We start from the raw sequence: 18,182 nt of genomic DNA on the forward strand, positions 1-18,182 counted from the left end.
GTCAGCACCTTCATGTAAGCGGCAAAACTAGCACCAGCGCAAGTCCCATTCAGCAACATGGGCAGCCAGAACAACTCTGCACCCGGACCTCATGGACCAGATAGAAGTGAACTGACTGCTGTGGCCTAGTCCTGGACCTGCACAACATTAACCCTGTAAAGGTTCCTCACAGCTCCAACTCCAATCGGGTCCTACAGACTGCACAACCTTAAACCTATAAGGATTCCATGCATCTCACTTTCTAAGTACGTTTTTGGAACCAGAGATATTTCTCTCATAGTCTTCAATGCAACTTTTAAATGCTGGTTCTGCTGTGATTTAATATTGCTTCTAAAAACCCATAACCCCAGTAATACTTATTAAATTCTGTTTGTATTGGTGACTAAAGTAAGATAAAAATAAGCTATATTTTTATAAATTGGTGTCAAATTTCTTTCAAGTCGTGTCAATTACTTATCATCCATGTTGTTGCTCTGAAAAGCTTAACACATGTTCCTCTAAGTAAAGCCTGACTGATCTTCACCACACTACCAGGACTGAGCTAAGGATTTACTAGTGTGAATCCAAGGACCATCTTTGGGGTCTTGTGAGAGTATTCCACTGTGAGGACTATCCTCGTACCCCATAAAACACTCCACTTTCCTACAGATAACAATTATACTACCAGGTGTATTTTTTTCTCATATTTATATTAAAATAAACTTGTGATCAAGGAGAAAATAAGGGGTTCTACATCAATGATGTTTCCAAGTACATTCACAATGCCCAATGCATAATAATTAGAACTTAAAATTGTGCTGACATATGATAACGTACTAAGGGGCATATTTATACTTGTTTTGCGCCAAATTTGCGTCATTTAAAAAAACACAAATTCAGTGTAAAACTAACTCATTATTTATACTTTGGCGCTAGACCCGTCTAGCGCCAAATTTATTGAGTTAAAGTCATTTTTTGGACCTGGAAACCTACTTTGCATCTATGGGATACCAAGTAGGCGTTCCCGTGCAAAAAATGACTCTATGGCCTTAGCGCCATATTTATCTCCCTGTGCTAAAATCACACACGGGGAGGAGGGGTCAAATTATGGTGCAAAGCTTGCTTTGCACCATTATTTAATGCCTGGGTCAGGGCAGGTGTTAGGGGACCTGTGGGCTTATTTCCATAGTGGAGCACCATGGAATAAGCCCACAGGTACCCTCCTAAGGCCCCAGTGTCACCCCCACCCCCACCAGAGGGACAGTGGAGGATTGGGGACCGCATCACAGGTAAGTATAAGTAAGTACGGGTAAGTATTTTTTTTTTAAGTGCCACTGGGGGCCCTTAAATGGGCCCCCTCTACATGGCACTGGATACAATGGCCATACCCAGGGGACCCTGGTCCCCTGTGCTGGCCATTGTGGTGGTGGGCATGACTCATGTCTTTTCTAAGACAGGAGGCATGTGGTATAGATGGTTTTGCGTCAGAAAATGACACTAGGCTGGGTAGTCATTTTTGTTTTATTCTAACCTGCCTGACGTCATTTTTTGGTGCAAAACCCCCTTGTTCCACACCGCCAGCGCCACCCGGCTAACGTCATTTTTTTTACGCTAGCCTACCCTTTGCACCAGCTTGCACCATTCCATAAATATGGTGGCCGGATGGTGCTCAGAAATGGTGCAAGCAGGTGCTAATCTTTTTGGTGCAATACTCCGTTAGTGCAGTTTTGCACCAAAAAGTATAAATCAGGGCCTGAGAGCCCACTTTCTACATATATCTAGAGATTGCTTGCCTTGCGAACATAACAAAAAACTCTCGTAGAGGTTACAAATTGTTTAAAGGAAAGATTGGTGGTGCATCGAAATTTCTGTCTCATTCTGAATTTATCCACAAGACTATTGTCAGGACTATATTGTTTGCATGAAAACCAAGAACCACTATGACAGTGGTTGATATAGCTGATGCCTAAACTGTATGCTGGGGTTCTATGTCATCACGTCCAAATATGTCTAAAATGTAGATCTATATTTATCTATATTTAGATGTAATGGATGGCCTCCTCATGGTTCAAAGTCTTTGCATTTGTCAATACCGATGCCTATGAGGTATCAACAAACGCAGAGACTTTGAAACTATGTCATCACATCTAAATATAGCTAAAATATTCAGCTGTGTATCTCATACAATCCACAAATTGCAGCAGTCCTGAAACAAAGACTGAGTGAATGGCATACCCAAAGGTGTGACCATTTGTTTTAATAAAAACAAGCAACACTGCCCAGTGTTAATACGTGGGACCAGCGTGTGAACCAAATACTATCGCACCTATAGAAATCCATGTGTACTGACTTGTGCAGACATGAGTGTATTGCATGTATGATCATTTAAAGAGCACATCATTTTCCCCATACAGTTTGAGCTTTAAACTCTCAGGCTGAAGTGTGTGCAGCATCTTGATCGCTTTAATAATTAATGCTGAGGAGCACCCGGTTTTCAATTGAAATCATTGGCAACTATGAGATTTTTGTCTGAAATCTCATGACCATTCCCAGTACACAGTTCAGGCATCAGCTATATTAACCTCATTTATAGGGGTCCTTAGTTTTCATATAAACAACATAGGGCCTGATTACGAGTCTGGCAGTCTTCAGTCTGAAGAATGCCGGATTCATGGTGGAGGTTGGACTGTTGCAGCTGTGGCGGTCCAAATGCCATATTACAAGATTGGTGGTCAGTCCCACCAAAGACTGCTATCTCCACCAGAATCTCTGATCCTGGCAGGATGATGACGGTTGTGGTTGTAACCAGCCACGGCGACGCTGAAGTCAGTGCCGCCGTGATGATTACAGCCATGATATCTGCCAGCCTTTTCATGGTGGTTAAACTGCTATGAAAAGGATGGCAGAGAACAAGTGCAGGGGCCACAGGAAGCCCCTGACTGCCCATGACATGGTCATGGGCAGTGCAGGGCCCCACTTCCCCAGCACCGTCTGATGTGCACTGTCCCCTGTGCAGACAGTGCACATTCTGAGGGTGCTAGGGGGGCCCCCTGTGCGACAGCATTGGACTCAGCTGTCCAATGCCGCCATACATTTCCAACTGGGCTGACTGCCAGAAACTTTGGGTTTCGCTGGTCAGCCAGTGGAAAACTCATAATGGAGCCAGTGGGGAGACCGCCAGCTCAGAGGCGGTCTGCTCACCACGGGTCTGGCGGTCAGGTCTTCTGACTGCCAAGCTCGTAATCAGGCCCATAGTCCTGAAGATGGTCTTGTGAATAAATAGAGTGAGACTGAAACATCGACACACTACCCATCTTTCCTTTAACAATTTGTAACATCTACAAGAGTCTTTTGTTGTGTTCACAAGGCAAACAAACTCTCAATATACGCACTTAATACGTTGTCATGTGGCAGCATAATATTAAGCTTTGATTATTTTGTGCTAGACATTGTGAATGTACTTGGAAACATCATTGATGTAGAACCCCTGATTTTTTTCTTGATCACATGTTTGTTTTTATTATCGATTTGAAAAACAAATACACATGCTGGTATGATTGTTTTCTTTTTGGCAAAACCAAGTCATGCACACTTAAATATAAATTGATTAAATTCAAATGTAAATGATAGAACACTACACAACAATGAATTGAGAAATATCCCTTGTTGGCACCTTTATGTACTATAATTTACAAGCCCAAGCCCACAAGGTTATAGTGGGCTGCTCTTTTATGTTATTGATGACGCAGGATGCAGCACTGTAGGGTGATAGCCAGTTTTAAGGAGTGCGCATTGCAATCTGTAGCCTTTAGATTGCTTTAAGGTAGGATTGTTATCCCTTCTTCATGTGAAAGCACTTCACTAATGTACTTTGGGTATGCAACACATTGTCTAAGATATTCAGCATATCAGTGGCTACAAAGTAGTAGACAAAAGGAACATGCATTCGTATCAGGGCTCATCGTTGCAAACGAAAGGGTCTAATGGAAAAAAACTCTCCCTAGGCCAATTAGAATGCTCTATTTTTTAAATGAGTATGAAATTAGATAGATGGGTACAGATATGCATAGCTATACATACATAGGTACAGTTAAAGTGAAGTTAAGGTTGCCAAACCTAAACTAACATCTGCTGAAATTGTGAAATGGGCCACATATAGTTAACAAGAGCCATGACTCACAGCCCGCCGGCAAAACTCAACCAGCTGTCCCAATTCAGAGGTATTTTAGTTTGTTTACTATGATTTCACTTTCCTTCTGTTTTTAAAGGTGTTTCAGAAATGTATTCATACATCTCTTAATGTCTTGTGAGCAGAAGAAACCATAACTTACCATTAGCAAAGCACGGATTTTTGCGTTTTTGCTAATATACTTCAAACGTCTTCGTTGTGACCAATCCCAGCTGCACATGTATTTTCAGAAAAACAAGTTCATCCAAATGGGCTATTTCTGTATTTCAGAGCGACCAAGCAGAGGTCCCAACCGAAGACTGGCAGTTGCTATTTCAGTTGAACCAAAAAAGAAAGGAGAGGCGGTGAAGTGAATTGTCGATGAACCCTGGGTAAAGTTGTACTGGGATTGTCACTCAGTGCATGAAAGACAGGGAGCTGAGGCAGGGACGGGAGGGAAGAGGTATTAACATGACATTGTGTTTAGTCAAGAGTTGAGAAAGGAGATAATGGATGAACAAAACAAGAGCTTTCAGGACTCTTTTCTTTGCAGAAATCCCCAATTGAAGCCTCTTCCCCAGCTGAAGGAGTAGCTAAAGGCCAAACAAACAGGCTCATTTTTCGAGAGAAAACAAGAGGTTTTTCACCGAGTTCGTGGCATCTGTCATTTTGCTCACACGCTGAAGAACAATAATTTGATTATTTCAAAAGGAACTCCAGACACCATCTTTCAAAGCTAACTTTTGTATAAAACGTGAGTGTTATCTATCTATCTATCTATCTATCTATCTATCTATCTATCTATCTATCTATCTATCTATCTATCTATCTATCTACTTACTGATTGACTGTGTTCTCTCACTCCTGTTACCGCTCCCAACCAATAGCAAATCCTGCTGTGTGCAGTAAGTGACTTTACTTAAAAATGTGAGTATGCCATAAATAAGTGACATTCCTTATTCCACCTAAGGGAACCAACTCCCACGTTTTAGATTCAAGCTCAGCCCACCAGCACAGAGGGTTTGCTGCGGTCTCCGCTCATGGAAAGGAGGACTGCCCACCGAAGTTTTCGATCCCTACCAGTGTTGCGAGGATTTCTAGGGCCTTGCCGCACCGTCGCTGGGGCGGTTGCATTGAATGCTGTAAACTTTGTTGATCAGACACCATGTCTGATAAACCCTTTGACAGATTTTTTTGTTCTCCCAAAGGAAAAAAAACTAAATAAACTTGGGTTTAATGCTAAAAAAAAGCCTTGACGTGCAGGAGTTATTCTCCCTGCGTGTTGGGACTATTAATGGAATTGCTTGCTGCGACTTCCATCAACCTCTATTTAGTAACAGTCACATTACCCAAAATAGGGAAGGTCGACTTGTAAATATTGTTACGCTGTCTAGTGGCACACTTGCTGGGGAATCAAAGCTTTTCATTGTAATACCGGCTGGTGCTTCACCAGTGCAAACCTGGAACTTCCCTCATCGATAAATGGGGCTAAGAGCCCTGGATTCAGTGGAGCAAAATAATCAATTTAAGGGGCGTGTTCTGCGCCACTGAAGTTTAAATGACCCCAAAAGTTTTGAAAGCTAAACAAAGAACCATGCCATTAAAAGCTATTTCAGTAAAGCAGAACGGAACAAGATATTACCAGGCATACACGGATTACCTTCCCAAATGTTAAGATAAACCTCGTTTGCAAGCTTTCTCATATACTACAGTTGTAAAATCTAGGAAGCTTTACACGAAAATATTGAACCTGATATTGCAAGGTAGACGCTTGTCTTTCCAATTCAGCCATGGTTGCCTACTCAGAGCACGGAAAGTGAATATCATGTGAGAGCTCAATGGTAAGGAGTATCGGGGAAGTCTCTGGAAGCCCCACTGTTGTTGGAATCTTTTGACTGGTGAAATGGGTGACATCTGGCCCCAATGACAGTGGGACCTGTTCCTGAGACACCATAGGCCAGATTTAACAACAAAATTAAGGTGTGTGGTGCTGTGCCAAATTTGGCAGCAGCACGCACCCGTAATTTTTCAAAATGCAGGGATGCACAATATTTAAAAGAATATGGCGCACCCCTGTGTTTCCTCCTGCTCCTTTGCTGTCATGTGCCAATGCAACAACCCTTGCACCATTGTGCAAGGATGGCTGCGTTGACGGGGAGATTGTTTTTGTGCAGGAAGGAACACCTTTGTGCACAAAAACAATCTTAAATAGCGATTTGCTCTTTCTAGGTGTGCTGCATAATGCAGCACACCTAGAAGGAGCAAAAATGAGGAGAAATGGAAGCATTTCTCCTCGTTGCGCCCTGCTAACGCCACCCGTGGGGTAGCATTAGATTTTGGTGCTGCCTCAGTTTTACGAAAGCTCGTAAATCTGGGACAGTGTCAAAATGCATTGGGTGTTTCTGTGGCACGCCTACAGCAATGCCCATTGCACACCCACTTCCACGCAAAGTACTGCATGTGAAAGGGCCATATTTACAAGGTTGTGTTGTGCCACAAAAAGTGGCTTAACACCACCTTGTAAATACTGTGCAATGCATAGCGCCACCAGAGCATCACTTAAAATGATGTTCCGGTGTCGATAGGGGGCTCTTCATTATGCCCCCATATATGTTAGTTCTTGTTGGCCAGGAGAAGCCCAGTTGTCCTCCTGGCATATTGTGTCTAGATGGACAGCCTCATAGGTGGTCTCCTCCAGTGTCCAAAGTCTCAGCAACACTTGAATACACTGTGCCACATAGTACAACACCAGTCTAGAGTACCTATACCCCTGTTTGACAATTAACGTTTGCAAAGCCAGTAACTCTCTTGAGTTGGAAAGTTAGTGTGATTGTTTCAATACAGTTTTCTTTTAATTACATACATGTGCCATAAAAAGAAGAAAACATGCCACAGCCTAATTGTGGCTGACATATTTTTACAAGAAGAATGGTTAATTAAAAATATAGCTATTGAATATAATGTCAATGGATACGTACAAGTGTTGTCTAGCAGGCTGCTGTACATCGGTGGCGTAACAAAGATCCCGCAGCCCCTGGGGTGCAGGGGGCCGAGCTCTGGGGGGGTCCTCAGCACATAACACTGTGCATGGGAGGCAGGCCTCTGACTGGGTCCAGAAGGGAGGAAGCCCCTTCAAGGTACTGTGCAGGAGCCCCCCTCAAGTTCTGTTACGCCACTGCTGTACATATAACCACTATAGAAACCTTTTATTGTTTTAATGCATAGCACAGAAAAATATTATTCATATAGTTGAAAAAAGTAATTATTAGCTTTAAATAACTGTATCCTGAAGACATATTCGAAACACATGAGAATATTAAAAGAAAGACTAAAGAAAGGAAATAAAATACATTGGCAAAGTATAGCATTGGCCCACGAGACCTGGCACTAAAGTGCACTTTTTTTAATTTACATGGGCCCATATAAGCCAGCAAAATGTCCTTGTTCAGAGTGCAAGAGAGCCAATGGCTGCAATGAGCTGATGCATTGCCCCAAGCTGTACGTTGTTGTGGCTGGAGGCAAAATGTGACAAACCAATGAATGAAGAGGGCCTAACCAAATCCACGTTTTTTGTGACTATTCATATGAATTTATTAAATGTTATATTTTTTGATTACTTGATGGAGGTAAGACAACTCAAACGGCCTTTCGGTCAGATCTAAAAACATGACCTGCAATCATACCAAAATGCGTAGTGAGAGTGACATCTTGCCTCTTTTTGGGGTACAAGGCAAGGAACTCAGCTCCTTACATAAATATGACTACCGTTTCTCTGCATGGGCACTAACACAACAGCCAGAAGAATGAAGTTAAGAACAACTCCTATCTGCTACAATGGGAAACAAAACACATCACTCAAAGAAGCCTACTCCTATGGACTGGAGAAAGGTGCATTGATTAGGAAAATCCAGATTTGTGGGCTAGGTCCACTACCTAACTCTAAGTGGTTGTGGTTTGAAGGGGGACTGTCACTGGAGGACACATGTCACATGATGGATGCACATTGCTTAATGTTATTGACATTCATGAGATTCATAAGCCACGTACTGTCTGAGATTGGTGGTAAAAGAGTGTTCTCACTTCTCATCCAATTGCACATAACTGTACCAGCCTGTGACCTGTCCACTTGCTGATCAACCACCAAGAAGCTTACTATGACTCTACAGTATTGACATTTACTTTTTTTATTCCACAGACCTTCCACCCAAGATGGACATTTCATGAAGAAGACGAGTGCAGACCTCCATCCATTTTAGCATTTATACAGTACCATTTTTCTTTTCTTAAAAGTAACAATTAGATCTGTATGTGTCCTCTCTAATTTGTATTTTTATTCTCTAGAAACATAACAATTAGATAACTTGGGCCTCTGGGACTGAAGGACTGTTTGCAATTGGTAATTAAACTGTGTCAATACATCTACCTCAGACGTGATGATGATAATGATGTGCTGCTCATTGACTTGATGACTATTGCGTTTGTCTGGTTTACCTGCCCCCAGCTCTCTTTTCACATCCATTCATGAAGCCCTAACCATCTTCCCCAATTGAGGCGTGCCTTAATAATTTATACCATAAATGGATTACACACTTGGGTGGATGGATGTGGTATTAGCAACTCCAACTGTAACAGGATCTTCTTAACTAAACAATAGCTCACACCATCCCTACTACCGACCCACGAATGAAAGTGACATCATCATAGTGCAGCGTCTTAGAATAATGCCTATCAAAGAATAGGTAGTACTAGTTTGCACTATGGGCTGTTTCACAAAGGTAAAGTTACACTTTTGGTGTAAGTTAACTCTTGCAGTGTAACTGTACTACCAGTAACTTCACAAGTACATTTACAAGTAGTATCTAACTAGTAATAACGCCTTATAAATCATAGAAGTTAATTATTACTAACTACTCACAAAGGTACTACTGATAAAGTGAAGGTACTGATGGAAGTGACTAGTTGTAAAGTTGCACTTCAAGAGTAAAGTAACACCAAAAGTGTAACTTACTTTACCTTTGTGAATCAGGCCTTGTGCTGCTTACAAAATCTATGCAACATGGTGTAACCTTCTCCTGAGTCCCGACTAAGAATTCTGTAGGCTTAGTTTTAATTTTAATAATTAATTACTAGCTCCCCAGATTGCTTACAAGTTACTACTGCTAGTTGTTGTTTCGTATTTGTATGGCTTTGGTATGTTTTGGTTCGTCATGGCGGTCTCTGTCTTGGATTACCCACTTAACTCTGTGTTTTCCTTCACTATGGTTGCTTGTGATGGATAATCCTTCTGAGTAATCCTACAGTTTAGAGTTCCCCTCACAAGTATCATTTGGAATAGTGTGAGTAGGATACAGTTATTGTGCGATGTCTTCCCTGTTACTGCTAGCCCACCACTACCATCAGCATTAAGAAAGCCGTTTGCTAACCCCTGCAATAAAGTTTAGGAAGATTAGGAGAAGTAGTAGACAGTAATTAATCTATTCCGATAAGAACTAGTGAAGAACTTAGTACTGAAGTTGTTCTCTGTAAGTCTAGATTAGTTTCAGATTTTGTGTATGTTGTTGGCAGACCCCGCTGGTGGTCAATAAAACTGCAGAGGATAGGAGTCAGACAAGGGAAGAAACTAACTAGTGTGCATAAGAGGTGAATATAAGTAGCCTTCTGAAGAATAAATAATACATGGCAAGGAACTTCAGATAGGGAAAGTCTAGGGGTAAAATGGATGTACACTATAATGCTTGGCAATTTTAGAGGGCATCCTCTCATCTCATTCTCAGTCACTAAACCACACTGCTATGCTAACTAGCAATGCAAGGACAGATACTAAAGACAAAAAGAAAAGTCAATTAATTTTTTTAACTACAAAATCCACCCTCTCCACCCATAACACACCCACCTCTCGCCTCAAGCAAAAAACCCAAATGACACTTTCCAAAATTCCTCTTTCCACTCACTCCACCCAGGACAGGCCCTCCCACCAAATAAAATATTTAAAAAAGGCTTTGGGGGGCCCAGTTGATCTTTGAATTCTGCCACCTCCCAGGCCAGGTTCTGCTGTCCATGTCTCAGCAACACCAGATCACATAGGATGCGGTGAAGCAGGCATTTGGTTCATGACAACAAGGAGGGAGGCTGGTGGTGATGGCGGCAGTGGACCCCGGCTACATGCAGCACCGGCAGGGGTGTGACCAAGTTGGAATAGGGCCTTGCTGGTGGCCCAAATAAATGGAGGCCCATGGGTTCTCTGTTTCCTCCTCCATGGGCATCAGCCCAGTATTCTCCTGCCACAGCCTCCAACTTTTGGCATTGCAGCCAGGGAGCTATCTCCGACCAGGATGGTTGCTGGTGGGCCCCAACAGTAAAAAACAAAAAATTGTGATGCTCAACGCAAACACTTGCTTATACTGTCTCTAGTGACACAGTAGCAGAACATTACTGGTCCCCTATGGCCATTGAAAATTAATTCTGATGTGATAAGTCACAGAGTCACGTCTTACCCATAGAAGCCTTACATAATCATAATCAAATAACACTGACTTCAAGGAATTAAGTTGGCCAACCAACATAACCAAAAGTGATTTCAGTTTAAAAGATTTCATAGTGAAATGGAACAGACACTTTCTGTGTCTTAATAAATAAATTAGCCGTCCTTAATGAGTAAGGTGTATACATGCTGCACAAATATTTGACTATATACAACATTATTGGAGCTACTCTGCAGCATATTTTAGGGGCAGCTGTTATGGCATGTTATTAACTAATTATCATTAGTTCCAATGGCCCTGTTCTTCTACTCTCCCTTTGATCCCACCCTAAATCCAAACTTAGAGGCTGCTCGTTAAAGCCTGGCAGATGAGATACTCCGACAAACATGTGGCAGATAACAGATATCCCATCACAGTAGAGAGTGCACCAACAACTTCCACTGGCTGAATTCCTAAAGTTTGGGATCTGGTATGTGAGAAGATCGCTGTGAAAAAGGAATTTGGTCCATCCTACAGATCACCGGTCCCAGTCTTGGGAATACAAGGTACCAGATCTGTCATCTTACCATCACTGCCTGGTTCGAGAACAAACAGATTTGTTTCCACTGATGATGTCAAAGTTCATCATGTGGTCGATCCTGCACAGTAGACCCAGATGTCCCTTGGGTAGTCCCCGATTCCCTCTCACTACCCAACAGGACATACCTCTTCAAAGTAGAATTAACAACACTACTTCGGACCACATAACACTGTCCAACGGTGTGTCAAACACCTCCTCGGCCCTGAGGAGGGCGGAGAATGAATCTTGCTGATCCCAGTTACCAAATCAACAACAGCACCTGTCCGAGAATTGGCTGTTTTTTACACCAACACTTCACAGACTGATGACACCGTCTACCATGAGCCTCCACTTGAAGTGGATCAATCGACAAGTGAAGCACTTGCTCCAGTTTTTTCAGAGACTACCTCTGGTTATTTCAATGACATTGATGACTTTTCATCAGACTCATCCACTCCAGTAATTGAAAATGAATCAAAGCCATGTAAGCTATACCTATGGCTTAAAAATAACTATTTTATTGACTAGTGGAACTATGTTTTGGCTCTGTTTAACATTTTTGTCATTGTTCCTATGGATTGGGTTTGTGACTGTTTTCTTTTTACACATAAATGGTAATTACCTTCCTGACCGCTCCTCGGTTGAGCTTGTGGATAAAGTCTTGACTCCATATCATTCCTCACATAAGGTCCAAAGAGACTTGTCCCTTGTGAACATTTCAGCTGTACCAATTCCTGATGGTATTGTGTGGAACAACGTTCCATTTGATATATACGGGTCTACTGAGGTCATTCAAATTCCATATGTGTTTAAAATTTCTATGACAGATGTCATTACACCCAGTGATGTATCTGATGATTGGGATGTCCAGACATTTGATTTTATGTTAACTGAAATGAAGGACTATTCAGTGTTTGAAAGTGATGATGTATATAGAAATACAATGAATTATGGGGAAATGTTCTGTTATAACAACTGGGGACAATACTACCTGCACCGTGCTACTGGGCACAGACCAGTATTTAACTTCACACAGTGGGAACACTGTTCTACACCACCGGTGGGGAGCCCAAAACACTATTTAGACAAATTCACTTACTTCACTGGGTATGACGCCAAAAATTCGGAGGCATATTATTTTAAATTGCCTCCTTCGACGATTAGGAACATTTTGCTAACTGATACTAAACTGATTTATTCTACATCCTTTATTTCCCATCTTACAGTAGAAGGTTACGAATACTGGAAGAACACTATCGATTTAAAAAGTGTATGGGAAACACAAGATTGGCAGATACAGGGTAGGGAAGCTTTGTTTAGAGCATGACTGATTCCTGTCCAAATGATCTTTTTAAATGACACCATTCAACAGACATCATGTCTGGGGTTAGCAAAAGTTAAAGAAATGAACACACCCAGTAAACCCACACCTGCGAAGTTTATCGATTGGCAATCCTTCCTGAATGCCACAGAGGAAGAGCTAGATGCAAAGGTTCAGGCTGGTACTTATAATTCTTCCCTTTCCAGTTGTGGCAGGTGGTTAATCTGCCCAATTGACACCAATGGATGTCAGGCATGTTTTTTTAATTCCTCAAGGGGTTTCAAGATTAGTCGGCCAGACTCTCGCTTTATCTCGGGTCAACACACAGGTATAATTACAACATATAGGGGGTCATTCCGACCCCGGCGGGCGGCGGGCGCCGCCCGCCGGGCGGAGACCGCCAGAAAACCGCACCGCACCCAGCGGGAAAGCCCCAGCAACGATGAAGCCGGCTCCGAATGGAGCCGGCGGAGTTGAAGGGGTGCGACGGGTGCAGTGGCACCCGTCGCGATTTTCAGTGTCTGCTAGGCAGACACTGAAAATCATTATGGGGCCCCCAGGGGCCCCACGACACCCGTTCCCGCCATCCTGTTCCTGGATGGCGGGAAGGGGGTCGGAATCCCCATGGCGGTAGTGCGAGCAGCGCCGCCATGGAGGATTCTTTGGGGCAGGGGTAAACCGGCGGGAAACCGCCGGTTGCCCTTTTCTGACCACGGCTTTACCGCTGCGGTCAGAATTGCCCATGAAGCACCGCCAGCCTGTTGGCGGTGCTTCCGCGGCACTCTGCCCTGGCGGTTTTCAACCGCCAGGGTCAGAATGACCGCCATAGTGTGGGTAAGCTGTGCCAACAATGGGTATAGTCTAACACGTTAGCCACAGTTAAACAACATCTTAACACTCTTTCTGAAGATGTAGACTTGCAAGACTTTTGCTAGGTCCTAGGAATCCACGCTGTAAAAGATTCATATATGCTATGTACGACGAGATCTGGAAGCTTTCTCAGATAGAAGCTGCTGCGCGTTTAAGACAAATAGATAAGGAAAACTTAGAAAAGGCTTTAGCTGTTGTCGATAACGGCATGAAGACATTGTCCAACAGAATTTATTCACTGTCTAATATAGTGTCCTCTGCCATAGATATCATTCAGACAGACATGTCCCATTTATATCATGGGTAAAGTCAGCTGCGTTCCATCGTGCAGTTAGGTTGGACGCTACAGACATTGAAAAATGGCCGAATTCCATGGAAGTATATTAAGGGCAGTAAATTGTTCACTGCTTTCTAAAAAATTTATCCAAGGAACAGCAGACAATGGCTAAAAGGGAAGCGAGTTTCACCATGCTCCATGTAGAGAAGTTAGTAGAACTGCCTTTCACAGTTGCAGAGAGTCCTTCAACAGTATGGCTCCTACATGGCATCATTAATCTGCCCATTTCTACTTTTCGCTTTTCAAAATGCATGAAACATCTTGCCGTGGGCAGGTGCGAGTGACTGGGCCATAGCTAAATTAAGGAAGAGTGGGAGTTGCCCTTTGATTACAAACGTCTGAACGGGGAAACAGAGGTCTTTCTTAGCAGAAGCAATGTGAGACTACTGTTAGTCATTCCATGATTTTCAAACAGGTGTCCCGTCACGGCCTGTGCAATGCGGGGGTCGAGAATTTAGCTTGTTTTCTGAAGGGTATTCTCATCCCTTTGATTCGACCGGCATTTCATGTACCTTCGAATAGTAGTTATGTGGTGCTGACCGACCAAAGTTGTTGAGGTATGCGACCAGGAACTGCCTACGCAATTTCAATCTCTAAGGTCGTTACATTTTGTGGACTTGTTTTATTCCCCCCACATGGGCGATAAAGGTATCAGACATGTGGCCTCACATTGATACTATTAATGTAAATCATGACAAGCTGAGCAGACTAAAGGCGCTACTGTTTCAAAAACAGGTCGCGTTGACATCAGCCAGAGAGATGTATGCTCTGCAGATTGCAAGATCATCAGCCGAGATGCAATCCCTATTAAATACCAACTTCCCCAAGCACTTTGGAAAAGTGGTTTCCAGAATTTTTAATGCCTCAAGCACAGTCGGGAATGTACATTTCTTTAAGGCTGTTGGGTCTGCACAAGAGACTTCTACACATTACTGCTCCGTGGACCCATCTGCCTATTCAGTGATCGATTTAACATCTGATGATGTGGCCTCTTTCTTGGGGTCCTTTCCGTTTAATTACTCCAGGGATGCTCTTCTAGATCATGACTATTGTAAATAATTTGCTGATTGGCTTCAATTTAAATTCAAAGTATAGCTCTATTGATCTTAGTTTGGCCTGCCTTGCTTGTCATGGTCAACATTATGGTGGTCATTATGACCCTGGCGGTATTACAACGGCAGGGCCAAAACGACAGGAGCACCGCCAACAGGCTGGAGGTGCCTCCCAGCGTATTTTGACCGCGGTGGTAGCGCCGTGGTCGCACCGCCGGGGCCAGCGGGTTTCCGCCACAATGGCCCCGGCGGTTGTAATCCGCCAGGGCAGCGCTGCGCTGCGAAGGGGATTACGAGTCCCCGACCGCCAGCCTTTTTCTGGCCGTCTGAACCGCCAGGAGAAGGCTGGCGGTACGGGGAGTCGTGGGGCCCCTGGGGTCCCCTGCACTGCCCATGCCACTGGCATGGGCAGTGCAGGGGCCCCCTGACAGGGGCCCATGCGGCTTTTCACTGTCTGCTGTGCAGACAGTGAAAAGCGCAACGGGTGCAACTGTACCCGTCGCACGGCCGCAACACCGCCGGCTCCATTTGGAGCCGGCTCCCATGTTGCGACCCACATCCCCGCTGGGCCGGCGGGCGGGACTTGGGATGTCCAAATGGGCAACGCAGGAGTGCACCCGCATTGGCAGCTGCACGGCGGTTACAGCTTGGAGGGCGGCAGTAGCCGGCCGCCAATGTTGTAATGAGGCCCTATATCTCCTGATATGTTTTTTAGCTATTGTTTTTTACACATTTTCAAACAAAACATTTTTAGCTTGTTTTTAAGCTTTAAGCTTTTAGTCCAGAGCATTTTAGCGTTTGGGATTTATTACGCCCTCGGTGGCGTCTGGATACAGTGACATACTTGTTGCAGGAGGGGGAGGGTGTAGTGAATCCTAGTTTGTTTTAATAGGGATACAGGAGTTAGCTGTTGGCTTGCAGACTCGTGCCCCAGTCACCTAGTGACTTGTACCCTACGTAGCCTGCTCTGTTTTAGCGCATTTATTTAATTATTTCTTTTAAGATGGCTGCCTTGTTTTGACTTAGGCCCATGGTTTGATTTTCCTTATCAGTGCCTCTGCGCTAAGGCATCAAGATCAGGGGACAAATACAAACAAACTGAAGGTGTCCGCATTAGGTACTTTCCCTCTTCACACTATCAAGGGAATTGTTTATACTAATTACCATCCCAAGCACGCCTTGTTATCTATTGTTTTGGAACTAACCCACGTCAGGGGTCCAGGCAGATCTGTATACATACTCCTCACTTTATCAGATAGGCGGAGAGATTCCGACCAGATGCCATCGCTGCTATTGCTGCGGCACGTTGTCTTGACACTGACCCAGTCTTTGTGTTAATGCAGCGTCTGAGCTAGAGACCTTATTCCAAGGTAACAAGGGTTGGGGGCTCTTCTCATGGACATGGTATTGGCAGATCGAGGTTTAACATACCTAGCTCTCTTCTGGGTTAGAGGTTAGGCCTACAGACTAGGGTATTAGGACATATCGCACACTTCATGATATCGAGTGATATTGCATGGTGGGGGTCTTTGTGTAAATGACTCTTGTCTTTAGAAGTCTGTTCCTTGCATTGTTAAATATCTTAATCATTGCATCCCATGCAAATTATCGCAGGTTGCAGTCTTGATGAAATAAATATTATTGAAACTTTACTGCATCTTCTTCATTGCCTAGGTGTGATTGAGACATGTTGTTAATGTGAGAAAGGGGTAATCTCTGTTTAACTACGACGCTCACCTGGGAGGTCACGCGTTTGATTCCATGCGTAAAGGCTGCCACAAATCACCTTTAACCGTTTGGGGTTCAGGTGAGGTGCTGCTTGTGAGCAGGAAGGGTTGGGACAACAGTTGCGTTTTGTTGTAGTATTGGCATAGTCGCCTACAAACATATGTACTGTCATCCTTAAACCAGCAGTCTTGCCTAGAGCAAGAGTCCAACTACGACACAACCATGCACACCGACAGCCTACTCAGAGGAGCTGCCCATCTTTTTACCTCAGATCATTAAGGAACTTCTGCCATGGCACCCCCACTGCCTGAGATTGTCCCAGCCCAAAACACAAAACAAAGACAGATGCAAAGGAGGAAATGACGGAACAAAAGAATCAACCACAAACCAATCAGCTGTGTACCCTCTGTTCTCTCCACAACAAACCAACTTGGAGGATACACCTTTGGGTCCAGCCCCTCAATTTCAGATCAACTTAGGAGCCACCAGTCAACAGCACCCGGAAGAATCCCTCCTGTTTCACCTAAACCTCAAGAGGGCAGACATCCAGGAAGTTTCGGAAACATCATCACCTGATGACAAAAGGACCACCTTACACCCGAATAGGGGCCCCCAAAGCCACTTCTCAGGGAACACCACCAGCTCATACTGGCCTCACAATATGACAACATCCCTGCTGTCCTCCCCAAATGACCCAGCTCAAGAGGGGAGCCCAGCAAGGAACCTGGTAGTAGCATGAAGTATTACCAGCGCTAGGGAGAGTCCCTGTAAAGCGCCAACAGCTGCACAGACAATGCTCACTATCCTCTCTACTCCATTACTGCCCAGTAGCACATGGGGCTCTTCAATCAGGGTTGCCAACACAGATGGTGTGTCCCACCAAGAGCTAGCAGATGCTGGGCCGTCACAAGCCAACCATTTCCCTCTGCTGCTAGGTCAAAGCAATTTAAGCAATGGGGAGCAAAATCCATTAACAGGGTTTTAACCAGCCAGCTGGGACCCCATGGGTAGCCTATGTTACAATGGAGAGTGTTTGTACCCCACGCTTTGAATGTTTGATAACTGATGATGATCTTCAGGTGGCCTTGGTGACTTCCCACACTAATATGGCTTCTGGCCTGATAAACTTTGTCGCAAGCAGGTTGGTTGACCTTATCTCAGCTATAGTTGGAATGATTGACAGCAGGAGTAGGCTATTACCTCTATTCAGAACATCACAGTTGCCTCTTTACTTATACTCAGGTTCAAAAAATAAGATGCAGGAATCCAGCTGTGGTTTAGGAAGGGAATATGATGTGCAGCCTCACCCATCTCCCCTACTCTACAATGAGGGCAATGCAAAAACCACCAGCTTGGTACTCGGGAGCTCAGGGACAGTTGCCTAAAAGGAGGTGGGTGCCAAACGACAAGCACAGTCGACCCCAGTCTCCACCTCAGCAACCAATTTTGCACTCTGACCTCAGATAGATATCCAGAACTATCAACAGTCCTACTGGCAGTCGATGACAAAACCTTTACCAGAATGAATCATGCATGCCGAGCAAATCCATCCTTCGTGTGTGCTCATGGAACATATGGTTTGGCAAGCAAAGTCATGGATCCAAAGTTCCTGCTCTACATTAAATCCTTTATTATAATTCTATTTCAGGAAACCTGGCTGGCCGAACCTTTTTTTATCGGGCCTTC

The 18,182-nt window shown here is 44.0% G+C and overlaps 1 long non-coding RNA gene across 1 annotated transcript in view; it reads left to right on the plus strand.

Moving 5' to 3' along the window:
• The window catches only part of LOC138302075 (uncharacterized), an 81,278-nt gene extending 72,762 nt beyond the window's left edge, over positions 1–8,516 (plus strand). Inside the window, exons 2-4 of the long non-coding RNA XR_011205259.1 lie at positions 4,439–4,610; positions 4,701–4,901; positions 8,343–8,516. This is a non-coding gene — a long non-coding RNA (uncharacterized lncRNA). The remainder of the gene's footprint in view (positions 1–4,438; positions 4,611–4,700; positions 4,902–8,342) is intronic.
• Positions 8,517–18,182: the final 9,666 nt, after the last annotated feature.

Source organism: Pleurodeles waltl, chromosome 6 (assembly GCF_031143425.1).
Source record: "Pleurodeles waltl isolate 20211129_DDA chromosome 6, aPleWal1.hap1.20221129, whole genome shotgun sequence".
NCBI classification, from domain to species: domain Eukaryota; kingdom Metazoa; phylum Chordata; class Amphibia; order Caudata; family Salamandridae; genus Pleurodeles; species Pleurodeles waltl.